Source organism: Chiloscyllium plagiosum, chromosome 1 (genome assembly GCF_004010195.1).
Source record: "Chiloscyllium plagiosum isolate BGI_BamShark_2017 chromosome 1, ASM401019v2, whole genome shotgun sequence".
Classification (NCBI taxonomy): domain Eukaryota; kingdom Metazoa; phylum Chordata; class Chondrichthyes; order Orectolobiformes; family Hemiscylliidae; genus Chiloscyllium; species Chiloscyllium plagiosum.
In genome coordinates this window covers 65,243,339-65,250,544 of record NC_057710.1, presented here as the reverse complement: position 1 = coordinate 65,250,544, position 7,206 = coordinate 65,243,339, and positions in this window count along the sequence as shown.

Here is a 7,206-nt window from a genome sequence, read left to right as displayed (position 1 = left end):
TCCCAAAATACTCTTCCTGTGAAGCAATTAATATTACCCACTTAATGAAAGCTGAAAGTTGCTCAAGAGGACCATGGGCTGTTCTCTCATTGGAGAGAAATGATGGGTGGTAGGTGTAACCAAAAGATCATCATGTCTCAGTCAAAAGGAAAAGGATGAGATGGCAGGGCCTTTGAGGTGACCTCAACTGGTACAAAAATTGAACCCACATTGTTAGCATCATTCTGCATCACAAATCATAAAGAGTGTCCAAGACTGAAGAATATTGTATTGAATGCAGCATAAAATTTTCATCAGTTAAGGTCCACACAAATGGATCCTATTCAGAGTCTGTTCAATGATGTGTTCTGCGTAACTTGTGCATTTGTCACCAGTGCATTGCATTGTGAAGTGCACAATTCAGCCAAAAAGGATGTTCTGAACTGTTAATGTAGTGGGTCAGTATTGTAGGATAGTGTATGAAATTTGAGCATAGACATAGCCATAAAAGATCTTATGACACAATTTTGAAATAGAGCAGAAATAGATACGTTCTCCAGACCATATCTATCCTCCAATTAATGTAATTAAAACAGAATATCTACACATTATCTCACTCATGTTTATAGGATACATACTAACTGTGACATTTCTTACATCATAACAACAACTACGCATCAAAAATGCTTCATGCACAATAAACTGCTTTGGGATATCTTGAAGTTATGAAAATCACATTGTAAGTGTAAATCATTCCTCATTGCCTTTCATTAAAGAATTAGCTGCCCTTGTCTTTCTTTTTTCAATTTTTAAAGAAAATAAATAGCTAATTATTCAGTTAGTTATTGATGTTCAACTGATATTTAGCTGGCATTTACAGTTTAGTGATCACAGCTCCACATTTCTTAAATGTATAAACAGTGAGCTCTGCTTTTCCCCATCAAGCAACTACACAAATAGACAGCATGACCATATGTGCCCACCTCTGTTACCATAACAAATATGTTTAATACTGTTAAAAATCACACAACACCAGGTTATAGTCCAACAGATTCATTTGGAAGGACTAGCTTTTGGAGCACTGCTCCTTCATCAGGTGGTTGAAGGAGCAGTGGTCCGAAAGTTAGTGCTTCCAAATAAACTTGTTGGACTATAACCTGGTGTTGTGTGATTTTTAACTTTGTACACCCCAGTCCAACATGGCATCTCCAAATCATGTTTTATACCATACTACACAGAAAGAAAGAGTTTGAATTTAGAAGCACCTTTCTCAGCTTTTGTGCATGTGAAAGACAGCAGAGTCTCAATTACACCTACATAAAATATAATACTAAAAGAAGTAAATCCGGAGAACTGGGGAAACTAGTAGAATGGTCCTTCTGTTAAACAGCAGATAGAACAGGTCAGGAACTATAGACCCATTTGCTTAATGTCAGTGATAGATTGGGAGGTAGTTGCAAACCATTGTTAGCTCTGGAAGCTAATATTTGGACAGGCATTAAAAGATGCAAGCAGAATTGGAAAGACCCTGTTTGGATTATTGTGAACTATTTGTTTCTGTAATAGGTATATAGAAAGAGCTGTAACTATTTGACAATCTGGTGCTTTACAGCTAATGAAAAATAGTCACTGTTGTAATGTATAAAACAGCCATATGACTGCAGCATTATATTTATCATTCATCCAACTTCAAATATTGTTTTAAATTGTTGTCTTTCTTTCTTATATACTATGTTTGAACTAAGTACCTTTCAGCAACAAAGCATGAAGTTTCAGATACATTTGTGAAGTATGAGTGGTTTGGAATGGTTAGAATTCTCTCGGTTTCAGTTAATTTTAACATCTGCAACAGGAAGTACAATTATTAGATTCAAAGTTTTGAATGCATTTTCCCTTCTCCATTTCACAGCATTCAATTCATCATTCATATAAAATTGCATTTCAGTAGAAAAGGCTTTGCAGAAGTTAAATGTATGGTACTCAGCTGTACTTACATGGAAATAAAACAGTACATCATAAATTTTAATCATATGCTGGGAGGTTACAAATCAAAGTGGTGATTTGAATGCAATAAGTTTCAAAATGTCCCCATCAATACCACAACAGACAAATATTGTATATGGTATCACAATTTATAAATACATTGGGCAAACAGTGTGAGATTTTATGATATGTGTTATATATTTTATTTAGCTTTCCACTGGAGTTAAATTCCAACCCAGCAAAATGAAGAAATATATCAGATAATGCAATATTTAATCATACTTCCAGGGAAGTTCCAGACTTAATTTACTGAATTTAGAAATGCAAAAGTAATTGGTTCATGATAGTAAGGAATTTCAATTTTCTCAACATTAACTAGAATAGTCATTTTGTGAAAGGTTTGGAAGGAACAGAATTTTTCAAATGCATCCCAGAAACTTTTTAAGCTAATGTATAGAAGGCCCTACAAGAGAGGGGGTGGTCCTAGACTTAATTTTAGACAACAAAACTGAGTAAGTGGTTGAAGTATCAGTGGGATAGCATCTTGCAGACAACAATCGTAACTCAATTAGCTTGAAACAGACAGTGGGTGAGACCATCAAATCCTGTGAACCCTGGATATCAAGGGATATGCAGCACTGGATTAAGCAAAAAAAGTGAGATTTATGGCAGATACTGAGATTTTAGAAGCTGTACAGAAATATAGAATGAGTAAGAGGGAACTTAAAATGGAGATTAAGAAAGCTGAAATGGGATATGAAAGGCTATTGGCAGATTAAGTAAAGGAAAATCCTAAATTGTTTACAGGTACATTAAGGATAAAAGAATCATGAATAGGACTCATTAAAGACTATAGTAGTAATTTGTCCATGAACCCAGAGGATGCAAGTGGAGTTCTAAATGAATATTTTGGATTGGTGTTCACAGGGGAGAGGGACAATCTGGGTTTAGAAACCAGGGAGAACGTTTATGATACATATAAGATAATATCAAAGATAGAGAGGAGATTCTGAGTAGTCTGGCAGGCTTAAAGGTAGTTAAATATCTAGGGCTGAATGAATTGTATCCCTGCTTGTTGAATGAGGCAAGGGAGGAAATAGCATGACAGTTGCAAACATTTTCAATTCCTCTCTAGCCACAGGAGAGGTGCCAGAGGACTGGAGGATAGCCAAACTGGTACTGCTATTCAAGAAGAGAGAAAGAGCTAAACCAGGAAACTATAGGACATCAATCTAACCTCATTGATGGGGAAACTATTGGAAGCAATTCTGAGGCACGCAATTAATCTTTATTTGGAGAGCAGAGATTAATAAAGAACAGTAAATGTCATTTTGTTAAGGGAAGTTTGTGTCCAACCAACTTGACTGAATTTTTCAAAGAGGTGATCAAGTTTGCAGATAAGGGCAGTACTTTTGATGTTGTCTTGGACTTCAGAGCTGAAAAATGTGTTGCTGGAAAAGCGCAGCAGGTCAGGCATCATCCAAGGAGCAGGAGAATCGATGTTTTGGGCATAAGACCTTCTTCAGGACTTCAGCAAGACTTTTGATAATGTCCCTCATGGGAGACTAATAACAACAATAAGGGCTCATGAGATCTAAGGAAATTTGGCAAATTAGATCAACAGTTTGCTGAGTGGCAGGAAGCACAGGGTGATGACTGAAGGGTGCTCTTCCACTGGAAGTATGCATCCAGTGGGGTCCCAAAACAGTAAACATTGTGACCCTCACTGTTTGTTGAATGTATACTAAATATAGACTTAAATGTTGGAGGGTTGATCAGTAAGTTCACAGATAATGCAAAAGTTGGTAGAGTGGTAAACAGTGAAGAAGGCAGTCTTAGACTACAGAAAGATATAGATGGGCTGGTCAGATGGGTTGATCATTGGCAAATGGAATCCAATCCAGATAAATGTGAGGTTATGCATTTGGGCAAGACAACAAGGAAAGGGAATGTTCATGAACTGTAGGTTCCTGAGAAGTGCAGAGGATCGGGGGATCTTGGTATACATGCACATCAGTCCCTTAAGGTATCAGAACAGGTGGATAAAGTGGTTAAGGAGGCAATTGGTAAACTTGCTTTATGAGCCAAGGCATAGAATTTAAGAGCAGGGAGGTTATGCCAGAACTACTATGCATAAGTTAACCATACATTCAGGCAAGGATGAGAGATAAGGCACAGAAGTAAAATTCTGTTCCTTGAGTTCAGTATTTCAGCTTGCTAATGATGCTGCACCACTTCAATATGCACAGCTTGACCTGTTTACTTTCTTTCTCATCAACTGAGGCAGAGGAATGCCTTTGACTCTACAAAAAGTATGTCTTGGATGTTTCACCATCATTGTACATGGACTCTTTAATTACCGTAATTTACCTTTTAATTACACTAACTTATGCAATCAAACATGACTCTCAAGTAAAATATTGTGGTTATTTTGCATAATTACTACATGGCATTTATGTTAATAAATCTTGCTAAGCCATAGTTTCCTCTGTTTTTGTATTTATTTATTGTTATATTTGTTATAAGACGTCATTTTACTTGTTAACCTTTCTGCTTTCAATGGTACACATTGCACATTTGATGTTATTACAAATACGTTTGCGCTTAAAAACATCTCAATTACATCAAAGGGCAACAATGTGGCATTTAGTCCTCTAACTGGTATTGAGATCGGGAAAGCCTACCTTCGAAGATATTTCAACCCATCGTACACTCAGGTTTGAAGTTTACTTTTAAAAAACCCTTCTGTTGTAGGTTCCACATGTAATGAACATTGTAAATGTAGTAACATTCACATTTGGTTTGCATCTTACTTAATGTCAAATTTCAACGACCACGTGCTTTTGAAATTTTATGAATAAAGTATAATTTGAGGAAAATTTTTAATTGGTAACCAATGACACAAATGCGCCTTCAGTTCTTATGATTGACATGCTGGAGTTGAAGGAGTGCAGGAACCTTTAGTCGGTGAAGGGAATCTCCGAAACAGTTCCAACATAGCCACCGACCTCCGGGCGGAGTGCTTTTCCTGCTCTTGCAGATCCCGGTCGAGGTTGATCGGAGACGAGGGATCCGCAATAGCTGACTAAAAGGGATTGGAACCCAAGGGGCTCCATTGGCTGTTCATGAAATCCACAAGGATCAAGGGTTTCAACCGCACCAGAGTAATCCAGATTCTGTACGTTGGATAATGCCAACTGCGAATGCATTACAGAATTCATGTTAGGATTCTTTCAACATACATGTGCCTGCTCTGCTGATGGGCGTTAGAATGGTCTGTAGAACCATTTATGGATTTGAAAACCGAAAAAGTGATCCATCTGAAGTGATTTTCTCAGTTGGTGATTGCTTAAATTCTCGTTCCACGGACAACATATTGTTCCAAACATGTATTAAATATCATTATCAATTTGAGTCATGAATTTAGCGTTTATTATTTTAGAAGTAATTGCAAAACATTGCAGAATATCGGAGATTTTCAATTAAGTTATAATTTGAGACCTTAAGTATGCTTGACATCTCAATGTGTTGCAGTGCGCCTTCGGTGTATACCGATCTGCTTCCAGTGATGACAATTATCTTACCTATTTATTCTGGTATGAAGTCTATAATGACAGCTTGTGAAAGCTGATCCAATGGGACAGAAGTCATCATGTAAAGTAGCTGTTCAACTCTCCTGAGTGGCAATACAGTAATACAGCGAGCAGCCTATGCTCTTAAGCATCTTCAGAGAGCAATTATTTTCCCAAGGCGATAAATATAGGAGGTTCTATTTCTGTTGCAGTCTCGTTCTTTGACACTCTTAACAGTTTCAGTATGTCTTGCACAAATCTTTCCAGCCCCTTTATTTTATATCGCAATATTTCGAGTGACTAGCGTAGTGTTGGGACGCAATGTAACACGAGGAATACCAAGTTACCTGAACAATGATTGACTATTTTTAAATACTTCCTATTTGTTCTGTGTAATCAAGGAAGTAGCGACACTTTATCCCTGATCTTGTGTCAAGTAGTACAGTAGAAACATAGGTTATATTAAATGGCTCTTAATGATACAAAGGAATTGGATTGGCTAGAGAGTAAAAACAAACATAAAAATCCTGAAAATAACCCGCAGCTTGAACAGCGGAATAATAAATAGGAGCAAATTCTAACTGAAAAAAAAACTAGTATTGGAAACACTCGTCATGTCTCGCAGTATCTTTGGAGAGAGAAACAGAGTTCGCATTTCAAGTCGAATGCTTCAGAACTGGAGGGAAGTAGAAACTTGATGCGTTTCACATTGTTTGGAGGAGGGAGGGGAAGAAGAACAGAAACGAAAACCTTGGATAGACTGGACAGTGAGGGAGGTTACATCACAAAGATGTTCAGGAGAAACGAGAAAGAGAATGGCAATAATTATGATAAAGAAACAGAACATTGGTCCGAAGTAAGTGTTAATGGCGGAATAATGGACACCTCTGTCCATAAGCAAAAACAGTTTAAAAAAAAAGACACCAAATAGCATTGGCCGCAAGAATCCAACTGAAGGACAGTGTTCGTAGGCTTGAAGCGGTTAAATTCAGTGTGAAGTCCAGAAGGAGAGAAAGTGCTTTAATAGAAAATGAGGTACTGTTCCTTCAGTTTGAGTTGAGCCTTGCTGGAACGCTGAGACAAACCTAAGATAGAAATATAAAGTGTGAGAGCTCTACGTCTTGCTGGTGGACTGAGCAGAGGGATTGCAGAAATCCGCATTTGTCTCCACAGTGTAAAGGAGACTTGTGAGCAGTGAACACTGTATTCTGAAACTTCCTTCCTGACAGCACTTGAGCGTAACATAAACAGATATTGCTGGAAAAACTCAGTGGGTCTGGCAGCATCTGCGAAGAGAAAGCAGAATCGAGGAATCTGAAGAACTGAAAAAGCGTCACTGGTTCCGAATTTTTATCTCTGATTTCTCTCCGCAGATATTACCAGTCCTGCTGAGTTTTTTTTTTCCCCAGCAATTTCTGTTTTTGTTTCTGTTTTCCAGCATCAGCAGTTCTTTGTTTATTTTTGCTGAGTTCTTGAGTGTAACTATGACCACAGTGACCACAGCAGTTCAATGAGGCATCTCATCACCATCTTCTCAAGAGCATTTGGGATTGGTCAATCAATTCTGACAGAACCAAATCGCTTAGATCTCGTGAACCAATCAAACAAAAAATAGAGAAGTACAAGTCAATCACTACTCCACGTGGAACAACATTTAAAAGGCATTTGGACA